The sequence below is a fragment of the Moschus berezovskii genome, chromosome 9 (genome assembly GCF_049115385.1).
Source record: "Moschus berezovskii isolate FMDL1 chromosome 9, NW_MosBer_1.0, whole genome shotgun sequence".
NCBI lineage: Eukaryota > Metazoa > Chordata > Mammalia > Artiodactyla > Moschidae > Moschus > Moschus berezovskii.
The window spans coordinates 101,795,446-101,810,966 of NC_142468.1; the positions used below are offsets into that span (position 1 = coordinate 101,795,446).

A 15,521-nucleotide genomic window follows, 5' to 3' on the forward strand; every position below is an offset into this window, starting at 1 on the left:
AATTCTCCTATAGCGTACTTTGCATTTCGAAAGCATTTCTTCTGAAGTACATTGACAATGAAAAGGTGTATGATTCATTAATAACTTTCTGGTGCTCTGTGCCTAGCCCAAGGAATTGTGAGTGACTTTTATAAACTCCACATATTTTCATAACATAACTGCCTCTGAACTTAGAATTTTAGAGATGAAAATAGCCTTGGAAATAATCTAGTTCTACCTTCTATAGGCAGTCACGCAGCTGAAAAGTGACAAAAGTTAGTTGTTCTTTTTTTTTTTACTAATGGGTACTACCTTAAAAATTAAGACGAAAATGAGATATAGCATTGACCCTAGTCTATTCTACTTGGATTAAGAAATCATAGGAAACTAGGGTGGAAAAGATTTTGTAGTTGTTTCCTGTATTTTGAAAAGTGAAATGACAAATCTTATCATCTATTAGATACTTTGTAGAAAATTTGGATATTTTCAGAAAAACTTTTTTAAAAGATGAGACGATCTTTAAAAATTGAATAAATACCACTGACTACAGGTTATTAACCACTATGCTTTCCCTTCCTCCTCTTCCTTCTACTCTCCTCCTTCTCCTCTTCTGCCCCCCTTTTCTCCTCTTCCTCCTCCTTATTTTCTTCTTATCTTCATCTCTCTCTCTCCCTTTCTCCCTCTCTCTCTCTTTAATGTTATTCCACTAAATTATCATGATATTTGTCAGGCTTTATCTAGGAGACTGAAAGTTACATGAAGTCCATCATGGCCTCAAATTTTATATGTTTAAAATTAATAACTGTAGCTTTGTAGGATCATTTTTAGTTTTAGAAATGGAATTTCTTTCGTTTCCAATGTTTGTTTGTCTCCTTCTCTGCATCGCTCATGTAAATACATGTTCAGAAAAGCCAACACTGGCCCAAATCTTCCACATGGAGAAGAGAATCACATAATGGAAGTTTGTAATGAGGTCAGTTCTTGCCTTTTTAATCTGTTTCTATTCTTGAGTAACTTAAGTTTCTGATTCCCCTTAAAACTAGAGATTGTAACTCAAATGCACTGAGTATTCTTTGAAAGGGTAGAATTTAGTGCCTCAGCAATCAGGTTATAATCACATAAATTAAAGCTTCTAACAGTGTAAATATTTTTAATTGGTTAATTTATTGGTTCAGTTTTGCTTTTAAGCTTTTAAATATCTGTTGTATCAGTTATATCTTTCACTGAAGTATACAGGGTGTAGAACTTTAATCAGTATAGTGACAGATTAATACCTCTTGTGTTGTGTTGGATACACAGGGCTAAAGCCAAAAATGTCTTCTGATCCACAAGAGGTTGTGCAGGGTTTTCTTCTGGGATCAATTGCCCACATGGTGCCCAATGTAATAAAGCAAAATGTCAAAAATCAATTTAGAGGCTATTAACACATTACTTAAATTTTCTCTTTTGAAAATCTATTATGTGTTCAAAATGCACCACATATAGTCATATAAAATATTTCCAAAAGAACAAACAGATTTTGATAAATCCAGGTGTGTCAGGCATGTTTGGGAAGAGACAAAAGGCAGAGTTGGACGAGATTGAAGACACATAGGTGACTCATTCACTGCTGGTATTTATGCAACAGAAGGTGAACTTTGATTAACTATTGTTCAAAGGATGAAAGGAACGTTCTCGTTCTTGATTTTCACAGAAACTTTCAGAGTATTACCATTGCCTCTTCTTTCGACATGGTCACAAATTGCTTCTATTAAGCTTTCTAAAGCAGTGTCACTTTATGATTCTCAGTTTGGAGAACATTCATGTAACCCACTAGAATTACATTTAAGGCTAATTGAATCCATGATTTACTCCTAACCTACCATTCCCAACTTCATTTTTACTGTTCCTTAACACACCCTCCTCCAGCCAAGCCACTGAGCTCATGGCTCTCTGAATATGCCTTTCATGTTTTCACACTTGTAGCTTTAGTTCTGCTATTCCCCATGCTTAAAATAGCCTTTTCCTTCAGTTTTGCCTAGCAAATTACAAGCTTTTAAATAGTTTTAGCTAAAATGATACATACCCCATGATATGTTACCTTACCACTTTGGCATAGTTAATTTCATTTTGCTAATATCTATGGTATTATTTTGGAGAAGGAAATGGCAACCCACTCCAGTGTTCTTGCCTGGAGAATCCCAGGGATGGCAGAGCCTGGTGGGCTGCCGTCTATGGGGTCGCACAGAGTCGGACACGACTGTAGTGACTTAGCAGCAGCAGCAGCAGCATGGTATTATTTCATCAGGTATTGTTTGCATGTTTCTGATTTTATATTTTTAATGTTAATATGAATATCTTATCTCTCTATGATAGGATCCATATCTAATTATCTTTGTTTCTCACTTCTGCTTTCCACAGCAGACATAGATGTTAAATACTAGTTTATTGACTATTTACATAGTCTCATTAAGTTAACTTTTAATTGAAAACTTATCATATTTCTTTTGTATATATACTAGATAAGTGTCAATCATTGTGACATTTTCCTGATTTTTTTTACTTAGGTAACAGTAGATTGGAAACATGGCTTACACAAATGAATCAATGGTGTCAGAGTTTGTGCTTCTGGGACTCTCTAATTCTTGGGAACTTCAGCTTTTCTTCTTTGCCATCTTCTCAATAGTGTATGTGGCATCAATTTTGGGCAACACCATGATTATTGTTGTTGTTTCCTCTGACGTCCATTTGAACTCTCCTATGTACTTCCTGCTCAGTAATCTATCTTTCATTGATATCTGCCAATCTAAATTTGCCACCCCCAAGATGCTTGTGGACTTTTTTGTGGAGCACAAAACTATTTCTTTTGAGGGTTGCATGGCCCAAATATTCCTTCTTCACAGTTTTGTTGGGAGTGAGATGATGTTGCTTGTAGCTATGGCATGTGACAGATTTATAGCCATTTGTAAGCCTCTACACTATAGCACAATTATGAATCGAAGACTATGTATAATTTTTGTGTTTATTTCCTGGGCTGTGGGTATTCTTCATTCTGTGAGCCACTTGGCTTTTACAGTGGATCTGCCATTCTGTGGCCCCAATGAGGTAGACAGCTTCTTTTGTGACCTTCCCCTGGTAGTAGAGTTGGCTTGCATGGATACTTACGAAATGGAAATTATGACCCTAACTAACAGTGGCCTGATATCACTGAGCTGTTTTCTGGCTTTAATTATTTCCTACACTGTCATTTTGATCACTGTCTGTCACCGTTCCTCCAGCGGATCATCCAAGGCACTTTCTACATTAACTGCCCATATCACGGTGGTCATTCTTTTCTTTGGGCCTTGCATTTATTTTTATATATGGCCTTTTAGCAGACTTTCGCTGGATAAGTTCCTTTCTGTGTTTTACACTGTTTGCACACCCCTGTTGAATCCCATCATCTACTCTCTGAGAAATGAAGATTTAAATCAGCCATGAGAAAATTGAGAAACCGTCATATGAGCTTCTGGAAAAACTAGGACACACCATGAAGGAACATAAATATGCAATGGAAATGAAAAGCCCCTACTGGATCACAGCATCAAGCCAATTATTTTTGCTAATGACTGGGGTTATTCAATTACAGAATTAGATTTTTTCCCCAACTGCAAAGGAATTGCATAAAACCAGTTCTTGGTTTGCTATTTAATTTTGACCACTTTTTCATACTTCATAATTCTAAAGTACAAATTCTCTTGAAAATATTTAGTAACCTTTCAAAATATTTTATAAATAATTTAGAGATTCTAATCTACAAAAAAAGCTATTCATGTTACTAAGTTTGTGATTCTCTTCAATTGAACTTGTGTAATTTTTATGCCTTGTAATCAAAACATGCAAGTAAATTATGTTTCTGTTAGGCTCTATCAACTTATTCATAATATTTTTTTCTATAAATTGACATGGTGGAAAAACATTGTTTTAAAACATAGATTTCACCTCACTTGTATACATTTCTTGCATGATTTTTAGCTTATCTTTTCCTCATGTATTGAAAATTTTTAGTTATTTATAGTTTTTCCTATCTGCTGCTATGTCCCAATAAATTTTTTCTGTTTTTTCTAGATTATTTGATATACATATCTATTCATTACAAAACTTTTTCTAGATATTTGTTGCTATCAGCAGCATACTTATCTATTTCCCTAGTCTACTTATTTTTAAGTAGAAAAAGTTAGTTATAATGAGTTCTACATTAGTCATAAAAATTGCAAATATCTTTGAAATTGTCTGCAAATACATCAGATATAGAATATTTAAATTCACAGAAAAAGTCAATTTCTTATGTACCTAAAACATACAAATGCACAAAAATGACAAAATTTTTTTGAAACTCGGATCTATTCTTTCTTATTTCTTGGAACACAGAAGAGAGAATGTAAAATTCTTGTACTTGTAATAATGCTTTGCAAGCATGCTAAGTCGCTTCAGTCATGTCCGGCTCTTTGCGACACTATGGACTGTGGCTTGCCAGGCTGCTCTGTCCATGGGATTCTTCAGGCAAGGATATTGGAGTGGATTGCCACGCCCTTCTCCAGGGAATCTTCCTGACCCAGGGATTGAACCCAGATCTCTTATTATTTCCTGCATTGGCAATCAGGTTCTTTACCACTAGCACCACCTGGTAATAAGGTTTTAAAATCTGTGCTGGAGAAGACTCTTGAGAGTCCTTGGACAGCACGGAGATCAAACCAGTCAATCCTAAAGGAAATCAGCCCTGAATATTCATTGGAAGGACTGATGCTGAAGCTGAAGCTCCAATACTTTGGCCACCTGATGTGAAGCAACACATCATCTGAAAAAGACCCTGCTGCTGGGAAAGATTGAGGGCAAGAGGAGAAGAGGACAACAGAGGATGAGATGGTTGGATGGCATCACTGACTCAATGGACATGAGTTTGAGCTAACTGTGGGAGATAGTGAAGTACAGGGGAGCTTGGCATGCTGCAGTCCATGTGGTCACAAGGAGTCAGAAGAGACTTAGTGACTGAACAACAAATTATTGTTTCATTCGCTGGCCAAAGGTTTCTTATGTACTTCTCCCTTTGCCTTATGAAAAAGGCCTTATAACAAAAAGACTAAATGTATTCTACAAAGAAAAAAGTTGCTTAACAGAAAATAGAAAGCCTGCAATTGTCATCACATTGGGTTCAGTATTTTAATTATATTTTAAAACATAACTTAGTGACTGTGTGTTTAGATATTAACTCTGCATGATAAATCAGAGCCAGCTGAGTCTTAGATATAGACAGTCTTTTAGAACCATGATACTAATTATTAGCTAAGAATTCTTGGAACTTTAGAGTTCAGGTCAAATTCATTTGTACAATATCAAACATGGTAATGTTCCTTTAACATGACTTTTTTTTTTTAAACGAATTTTATATAGTGCCAAAACATTTTAAATATGTAATAACCATTAATGCATTCATGATATTGTTCGTAGTATTTTTTTCCCTTTTAACTCTGACTTGCAGGTGAAAATGGAGAGTTGCCAATAGTACCCTTGAAAAACTGTCATTTAGCTGCTCTGATCCTCAGTAGTCAAATACTGAGGTAGAGGAGGAGTAGGTGACACAAGGAAAAATGGAGGTGAGGGAGAACAGTAGGAGAAAGAGGGAAATTAGAATTTGTGAGTGGTCATTTGATTTGGCCAGTTCCTTGTACTACCAGAGACACGTTCTTCCACTTTCTAATCATTGTTGGCTCTACTTGGGATTTTAGTGATTGGGCACAACCTGTCACATTGAGTTTGATAAAAAAATTCAGAAGTCAAAAAGTTAAAAAAATAGTTGGCAAATATGACTGCGTTAATTCCCACAAAAGTTTTAGTTTTTTTTTTTTTTTTTTTAAATTCTATCACAAATAAAGTCAAAAGAAAAATTAGGTGACAAGCAGTATTATCTACAGGGGTAATATCTTTAATTTGTAAAGAGGTTTTATAAGTCAGTAAGCAAATACCCATGGCATCCAGTCCCGTCACTTCATGGCAAATAGATGGGGAAACAATGGAAACAGTGAGAGACTCTATATTTTTGGACTCCAAAATCACTGCAGATGGTGACTACAGCCATGAAATTAAAGGACACTTACTCTTTGGAAGAAAAGTTATGACCAACCTAGATAGCATATTACAAAGCAGAGATGTTCCTTTACCAACAAAGGTCCATCTAGTCAAACGTATGGTTTTTCCAGTAGTCATGTATGGATGTGAGAGTTGGACTATAAAGAAAACTGAGTGCCGAAAAATTTATGCTTTTGAACTGTGGTGTTGGAGAACACTCTTGTGTCCCATAGACTGCAAGGAGATCCAACCAGTCTATCCTAAAGGTTATCAGTCCTGAATATTCATTAGAAGGACTGACGCTGAAGCTGAAACTACAATACTTTGGCCACTTGATGTGAAGAACTGACTCATTTGAAAAGACCCTGATGCTGGGAAAGATTGAAGGCAGGAGAAAAAGGGGACAATGGAGGATGAGATGCTTGGGTGGCATCACCAACGTGATGGACATGAGTTTGTGTAGGCTCCAGCATTTGGTGATGGACAGGGAAGCCTGGGGTGCTACAGTCCATCAGGTCACAAAGAGTCGGACACGACTGGGTGACTGAGCTGAACTGAAGCAAACACCCTTAAGGTAACTGCCTGCTTTATTTTAAAGGTTGGCATGACTTATGGTTTTACTTTATTTTTAAAGATCAAACTGGAGGAATCGATTTAAAAAAGTCAATGGTAAAAGTTCAGATGATCAGAAGATCTTGAAACATTTGAGGAGAAAAATGATGACGGTTTAGACAGGGGAGTTAAAATGAATATAATGAATATAATTTAATAAATGGAATATTTTGAAATAATACAAAGTAGTATATAGAAAAAGACTGAGGAAAAAGAAGGTACTAAGTTTCTGGCTGAAAATGCTGAGGCAAAAGAAATGCCATTAGCTGGGGATGGGGAATAGGTTTGGAAACAGAAGAATTGAAATATCTGTGAAATATTAAAGAGAAAGATATCAAGAAGGAAGCTGGTCTATCAATAGAGAATTCAGAGAAACCTGGGCTTCTTTATTGGCTCACCAAGTTTCCCTTTCTTGCTGTCACCTGCTCTTCTCTGTAGACCTCAGTCCTTTCACTGCTCTGAGACCTCTTTCCACAATATCCAAAAGCAAACTACTTGTGTATCTAAGCAGTTTTACCCACTGTATGCCCAAATGACTTTCTGTTTGATTCTGATGTTTGGTTAAGTAATGAGCAAAGACAATGAAAATATTGGATTTTGAGGGGTAGCTTATTATAAGATATGGAGTTTCAAAAACTTCATCATAGATATTTCCATAAAAAGATAAAAGCAAAGGATTAAAGAAAAGATTCTAATTATCTTAGGCCCATTGGAGACTGATATTTCTTATGATACATATTCCTGCTCTGGGCATTTAGGCTGGTGTTTATTGTCTTTGCCACTTTAGACAAAGGCACATGGAGGGAGACAGCTTGTTAAACAAGAGTAACTGCTGTTGCAGACTCCTAGGTCACTACATTTCCCTCTTGTGATATGTACTTTGCTTTCAATTATAGACAAATAAACGCTTTTATCATCTTGTTTTTAGAAAAACAACTTGAAGTATGTTAATAATTCCCACAGCAAGATGACCTCACTAAAGGAAGTTTTTTTTAATGGGCTATTGCAGTCCATGGGATTGGTTATCTGAGATTTGGGGGCATGTAGTATGGTATTCAAACATTGTCTTATGGGCTCTTGTGACTCAATCTTTTTTTTTTTTTTTAAAGCCAATAGGTTTTGGAGGTTTCTTTTCTTCAACCTATTATTGCTCCCCTGTGATTTCGCTCAAAACTGTTATGTGGAATTTAATCACATGAAGCAAAAAATTAAATATAGATATTAGCATTCAGAGTTAAAGGGATTCTGGGCTAAAGTATTTATAGACTTGAGATGACAAGATTCTGTAATAGCCTATATGGGACAAGAATCTGAAAAAGAATGGATATATGTATATGTAGAATTGAATCACTTTGCTATACACCTGAAACTAACACAATATTGTAAGTCAGCTATACTCCAATATAAAAGAATTAAATTAAAAAAAAAGAGCTTGGAGTTTGTATATGAGATTCTAAAATCTGAAATAAAACATTAGACTTATTTGATTATTGTCACTGCTAACACGTCGATGCTTACCAGGTGAAGGTAAGCATATAGCTAAATTATTTTGAAAAAATAGATATGGTGATAGAGAATAGAATCGGGCAAAAAATTGTCATTTTAATAACTCAATAGATTTTGCATTTATCACTTCGAAAACTCTTGTCAAGCCTTGTATATACATTGATACACTATAGGAAGATGTTTTAAAAGGCATAAGATTCTATGAGTAACACAAAAAAGTAATTAGTAATTTTTATATTTTAAAATGCGGATGTGGATGTCTTACCTTTACTAAATAATACAATATATCTCATGCAGCTATCATTGAATGTGACTACAGACACAGAAAAATTTTCTCAGTTTCTGAGATCTGGCCATAAGCTTCATTTCAAGGGTTCTTACAAGAAATCACAGATCATTTCAATTTTATTTTGAATGACACAATTATCACCACACATTTAAATAAAAATATAAATTGCTTTTCAAATTCTGTATACAGAAGTATATGTATAGAATTTGGAATGCAATTTTATATCTGTATTTCTTTTTAGAAAACAAGAAAGACTAGGTTTTTAGTGTGTGTCCATATTTTAAGACTGAATTCCGTTCCGTTCCGTTCAGTCGCTCAGTCGTGTCTGACTCTTTGCGACCCCGTGGAGTATAGCCTACCAGGCTTCTCCGTCCATGGGATTCTCCAGGCAAGAATACTGGAGTGGGTTACCATTTCCTTCTCCAGGGGATCTTCCCGACCCAGGGAGCGAACCGGGATCTCCCGCATTGGAGGCAGACGCTTTAACCTCTGAACCACCAGTGAAGCCCAATTAATAGACTGAATTAACAGCTTTCTAAAATTGTTTAAGCCTATGAGGCAGATTATTGTTCAAAAAAGTCGATTATGCCAATTTCATAGTAAGGTTAAAAGCTAAGTTTCCATTATTTAGTTTCTAATAAACCAGCCAAAATTATACTGATGTTTTTCAAGAGAATGCTTATTTCACATAAACAATTTATTGCACGTTTGCTATTCCTTTTGTCTGAAGTAGATTTCCTCAAGGCTTGCTCTTCATTTTCTTTAGTTGCTGCTGAAATGTAACCTACCCAGAGAGGCTTTTATGATCACTTGGTTAGTCCATATTCCTTTGCCCTGCTTTATTTTCTCTGAAGCACTTCTCACTAAATGACATAATATATATTTTGTCTCCATTGCCTCTGCCAGTCCCACCATTTCTTTAGGATATAACCAAATGAAGGTGGGGCACATTTCCCCTCCTTTTTTTCGCATTGCTTTGGCTCCAGAGTCCATAAGGTTGCATGGTACAGAGCAGGCAATTTGTATTATTTGTTAATATATAAATTATATTTTCAGTTGACTTTGCAAAAACACTTTTGTTATTGTGAAAAACTCATCAGAGAAAGAAGAGATTAAAAAATGACCAGCAAACATAAGTGGTACAAATATGTTTAAAGAACAAACATATCATAGTAATTAAATTACATTCAGTTCCATCTTTGAAGTGCTTTGAAGGTCTGATTAAATAATATTATATTCAACTGTTGTGAAAAGGAGATCATATGGAGAGAAATAAAGAGTGATTGAAAAGAACATATGCTTCTGAGGTTCTCGGAAAACATTTTAACTACTAAATCATATAAAACTCAAATTGTTTTAATATAGAAAAGTGAAAGTAATTTGTCACTCATAGTAGCTTAACTTGTTACAAATTAATTTCTCTCTCTTATTATCACTGCAGATTTTCTCAAATGCATGGACACATCTCACTTATTTCTCCAATGTCATTGCTAAAGTAACTGGTCTGATTTTCATCTCTTTGCACTTGGCCTAAATTTCTTGTCCCTCCAAGATTCTGTAAAAGGCATCGGATTCATCTTTTGAACTTGTAATCTGAATGTATAAGTATGGTACATGGGACTTTCAAAGTGCTATTGAGATCTTGCACACTTCTATAAAAAGTGTATTGGTATGTAATATCAAATCAAATTTTCCCTTCCTTCCATATTGACAACTATTAATTGGGTAAATCTTTATCCATCTTTTATCTAGCCAATCCATAAATGCAAAAGTAAATGACAATTTGTATAGTTATGTAACACAAGGAAAATATAAATTCCTAGAAATAATAATAATACCCTTATCTGTTATTTTTTTAAATAATTTTTTTTTTCCCTTTAGATAACTTGAGCAGCCCAGATTCAGTTAATGGATGGATCAATAAGTCAGTGGTTACTGAATTCATTTTGTTGGGCCTGTCTAGCTCTCGGGAACTCCAGCTCTTCCTTTTCTTTGTCTTCTCTGTGTTTTATGATGCTGCAGTGTTGGGAAACATTCTTATTCTCACAGTGATTACAGACTCGATTGCATTCTCCAATGTACTTTTTTCTTAGCAATCTCTCCTTCACTGATGTCTGTCAGGCTACATTTGCCACTCCCAAGGTGATTGCAGATTTCCTCAGTGAACACAAGACCATCACTTTCAAGGGATGCATGTCACAGATTTTTTTCTTGCATGTTTTTGGGGGCAGTGAGATGGTACTTCTTGTTGCCATGGCCTATGATAGATATATCGCTATATGCAAACCTCTGCATTACATGACCATCCTGAGCCGAAGACTGTGCACTGTCCTGGTGGGGGTCTCCTGGGCCATTGGCATCTTGCTTGCACTCAGCCAGTCACCTGTTATTCACAATAGATCTTCCTTTCTGTGGACCCAACAAGGTAGACAATTTCTTTTGTGATCTCCCCCTCGTGATTAAACTTGTCTGCTTGGACACCTATGTTTTAGGGATCCTGGTGCTCACAAGTAGTGGCCTGTTGTCACTTATCTGTTTTCTCCTTTTGCTCATTTCTTACACTATCATCCTTGCTACTGTCCATCGCCAAGCCTCTGGTGGGACATCCAGGGCACTTTCCACTCTGTCTGCCCACATTACTGTTGTAGTTCTGTTCTTTGGCCCATTAATCTTTATCTACTTTTGGCCCTTTGAAAGCTTCACAGTTGATAAATTTATCTCTGTGTATTTTACTGGATTCACTACTCTTCTTAACCCTATGATTTACACCCTAAGGAATAAAGATGTAAAGGAAGCCATGAAGAAACTAAGGAACCAACATGTGGGTTCCAAGGAAGCCTTTTAGACAACTGTGATGAAGCAACACAAGTCCTTTCTTCTTGTTCTTTGTAATGCCCCTGTGTAGTTGTTATCACTGTGTTTCTATCATAATTAGTCTTTCTGATTATAGGACCTGATTTGTCACTCTAAAGTTGGCAAATGCAATGCAGAACTGCATATTATGTTACCAGTTTTGATATTCTGTGGCTCACTTCATCTTCCCTGAAATGGTAACTGTGCTGTGCTGTGCTTAGTTGCTCAGTCGTATCTGACTCTGGGACCCCATGGACTGTAGCCTGCCAGGCTCCTCTGATTCTCCAGGCCAGAATACTGGAGTGGGTTGCTATACCCATCTTCAGGGGATCTTCCCAGCCCAGGTATTGAACTGAGGTCTCCCACATTGCAGGCAGATTCTTTACTGTCTGAGACACAAGGGAAGCCCCCAAACAGTAGCTACATATATTAAAATTTATAATGTCCTTTATATAAGTCTTGTTAAAAAATCTTGCAACCTTTTAAAGATATCTCCATATTAAATCAGATTAGCAAACACATCTAACTTGACTGGAGTAGCATAGAAAGCAATTTAGTGCTAAAAATAGAAACTGCTTTGACATTATAAGCTAAATGAAAATTGCTTTCATAAGTTATAGTTCATAATTATTTCAGCTAATAACTTGATTCCTATAAGTAGTTGCAAATATTCCACATTCATAAATAAGGCAATACTGTTCATAAATTTTAAATTATATTTATTATTTATGTTAAATTTTAAATACCCCAAATACTATAGTATTAATGATAGGACTGAGTTTTGATGCTCTGAATTTGAAGCAAATAACATATCAATAGCATCACCACGGAGAAGGCGATGGCACCCCACTCCAGTACTCTTGCCTGGAAAATCCCATGGACCGAGGACCTGGTAGGCGGCAGTCCATGGGGTCGCGAAGAGTGGGACATGGCTGAGTGACTTCACTTTCACTTTTCACTTTCATGCATTGGAGAAGGAAATGGCAACCACTCTAGTGTTCTTGCCTGGAGAATCCCAGGGAGGGCAGAGCCTGGTGGACTGCCGTCTATGGGGTCGCACAGAGTCGGACACGACTGAAGCGACTTAGCAGCAGCAGCATCACCAAGGCCATAATTCAAATTATAAGAGTAGTCTTATTCTTTCTGGGACAACTGTCATAGCACTTTACAGATTTTATTTATATCATTGATAATAAACCTACCAGCTAAAAATAATTATAGGATATCTAAACAGGCTGATTGCAGCCGTGAAATTAAAAGACGCTTACTCCTGGGAAGGAAAGTTATGACCAGCCTAGACAGCATATTAAAAAGCAGAGACATTACTTTGCCAACCAAGGTCCATCTAGTCAAGGCTATGGTTTTTCCCGTGTTCATGTATGGATGTGAGAGTTGGACTGTGAAGAAAGCTGATCGCTGAAGAATTGATGCTTTTGAACTGTGGTGCTGGAGAAGACTCTTGAGAGTCCCTTGGACTGCAAGGAGATCCAACCAGTCCATTCTAAAGGAGGTCAGTCCTGGGTGTTCATTGGAAGGACTGATGCTAAAGCTGAAACTCCAATACTTTGGCCACCTCATGCAACGAGTTGACTCACTGGAAAAGACTCTGATGCTGGGAGCGATTGGGGGTAGGAAGAGACGGGGACGACAGAGAATGAGGTTGCTGGATGGCATCACCGACTCGATGGACATGAGTTTGAGTGAACTCCGGGAGTTGGTGATGGACAGGGAGGCCTGGCGTGCTGTGGTTCATGGGGTTGCTAAGAGTCGGACACGACTGAGCGACTGAGCTGAACTGACTGAAATAGACAGTGATTTGTTTAATTCATGTGCGAGTTTAAATTTCAAACTAATCACAGAAAGTGCACATATTAATAATTATGAAATATATCCCATACTTTAAAAAAAAATTAAGTGAAATTTCAGAAACATCTCACCAAATCAGGGAATGACTGTGATAAAGAAGGTGAGCATAATTGATTCAGCCCCTTATTAGTCACAGATCTATCACTGTTATCACCACATCACTGATTCATGCCAGGGGGTGTTTATTCTATTTGTGTTAGCTTTGAATCCAAATGCCATTTTTTAACTGAAGATGTAATTGTGTTTTTCTTTTTATTACTTTGATTGTAAGACAATTACTGTTCTATTACCATATTTATCAATATACCAAAAGTTTAACATGCAAGCACATGCAGTAAGTGCCATAGAAAGGATAAAATCTTCAAAACACTGATTTTCAGGTAAGTTATAATGTTGTTTGATACACATGAGACATTTGGAGTGATGAAATAGGAAACTAGTGGAAAACTAGATTGTCCTTACCTCAGTCACATCTTTGAGACCTTGTACCCTGCAGCAATCTGATCTCCTTATCACATTTGTTGTCCACACGTGAGGGTGTGAGGTTACTTCATTGGATATGACTTTAATAAACTTAAATTTATTAAAAACAGGCTATCATCTCACACGCTAGTAAAGTCATGCTCAAAATTCTCCAAGCCAGGCTTCAGCAGTGTGTAAACCGTGAACTCCCAGATGTTCAAGCAGGTTTTAGAAAAGGCAGAGGCACCAGAGATCAAATTGCCAACATCCACTGGATCATGGAGAAAGCAAGAGAGTTCCAGAAAAACATCTATTTCTGCTTCATTGACTATGCCAAAGCCTTTGACTGTGTGGATCACAATAAACTGTGGAACATTCTGAAAGAGATGGGAATCCCAGGCCACCTGACCTGCCTCTTGAGAAACCTGTATGCAGGTCAGGAAGCAACAGTTAGAACTGGACATGGAACAACAGACTGGTTCCAAATAGGAAAAGGTGTACGTCAAGGTTGTATATTGTCACCTTGCTTATTTAACTTATATGCAGAGTACATCATGAGGAACGCTGGGCTGGAAGAAGCACAAGCTGGAATCAAGATTGCTGGGAGAAATATCAATAACCTCAGATATGCAGATGACACCACCCTTATGGCAGAAAGTGAAGAGGAACTCAAAAGCCTCTTGATGACAGTGAAAGAGGAGAGTGAAAAGGTTGGCTTGAAGTTCAACATTCAGAAAACAAAGATCATGGCATCTGGTCCCATCACTTCATGGGAAATAGATGGAAAGACAGTGGAAACAGTGTCAGACTTTATATTTTTGGGCTCCAAAATCACTGCGGATGCTGATTGCAGCCATGAAATTAAAAGACGCTTGCTCCTTGGAAGGAAAATTATGACCAACCTTGATAGGATATTAAAAAGCAGAGACATTACTTTGCCAACCAAGGTCCGTCTAGTCAAGGCAATGGTTTTTCACGTGGTCATGTATGGATGTGAGAGTTGGACTGTGAAGAAAGCTGACCGCCGAAGAATCGATGCTTTTGAACTGTGGTGTTGGAGAAGACTCTTGAGAGTTCCTTATACTGCAAGGAGATCCAACCAGTCCATTCTAAAGGAGGTCAGTCCTGGATGTTCATTGGAGGGACTGATGCTAAAGCTGAAACTGCAATACTTTGGCCACCTCATGCGACGAGTTGACTCACTGGAAAAGACTCTGATGCTGGGAAAGGTTAGGGGCGGGAGGAGAAGGGGACGACAGAGAATGAGATGGCTGGATGGCATCACCGACACTGTGGACATGACTTTGAGTGTACTCCGGGAGTTGGTGATGGACAGGGAGGCCTGGCGTGCTGTGATTCATGGGGTCGCGGAGAGTCGGACACGACTGAGCGACTGAACTGAACTGAACTGATATGAATATTATTCAAATGAGAAATGACAGGTTTTACAAAAGAGGCAAAGCCATAGTTCCGTGTTCAGTAAAAGATTTCAACTGAAGTCAAGATATCTATTAAAAAGTTCATTACCAGATAATAAAAGCAAGTAAAGGATATAATAGACATCATAAACATATGTTTATAATGGTATGTTATAAACATATGAAGTGTTAATAGTCTCAGTGTGGTAATGTTCAGCTTTGTTCAATTCAATGTAGCTCAATACTTTTCAGCAACTTTTTACTTAATTTATGTCGATGTTGTCGTCAGAGGAGACTAAGAAAGAACTCTGGCTTCATGTAAATGACTGAACATTAAGGAAACAAAGACTCACAGAACTTACTCTGTATTCGAATTGCAGAAGGGTATGACCAGCGGAGCACATTTTGCTGGCCAACCACCAGAAAACCTCATAATTGATACCAATTTAATG

General features: G+C 37.1%; 2 pseudogenes; both read left to right on the forward strand.

Moving 5' to 3' along the window:
• The first annotated feature begins 2,544 nt into the window (after positions 1 to 2,544).
• On the forward strand, positions 2,545 to 3,479 carry LOC148776738 (olfactory receptor 4K1-like; annotated as a pseudogene).
• Positions 3,480 to 10,497: 7,018 nt separating this feature from the next.
• Positions 10,498 to 11,315, forward strand: LOC148776739 (olfactory receptor 4K1-like; annotated as a pseudogene).
• The last annotated feature ends 4,206 nt before the right edge of the window (positions 11,316 to 15,521 follow it).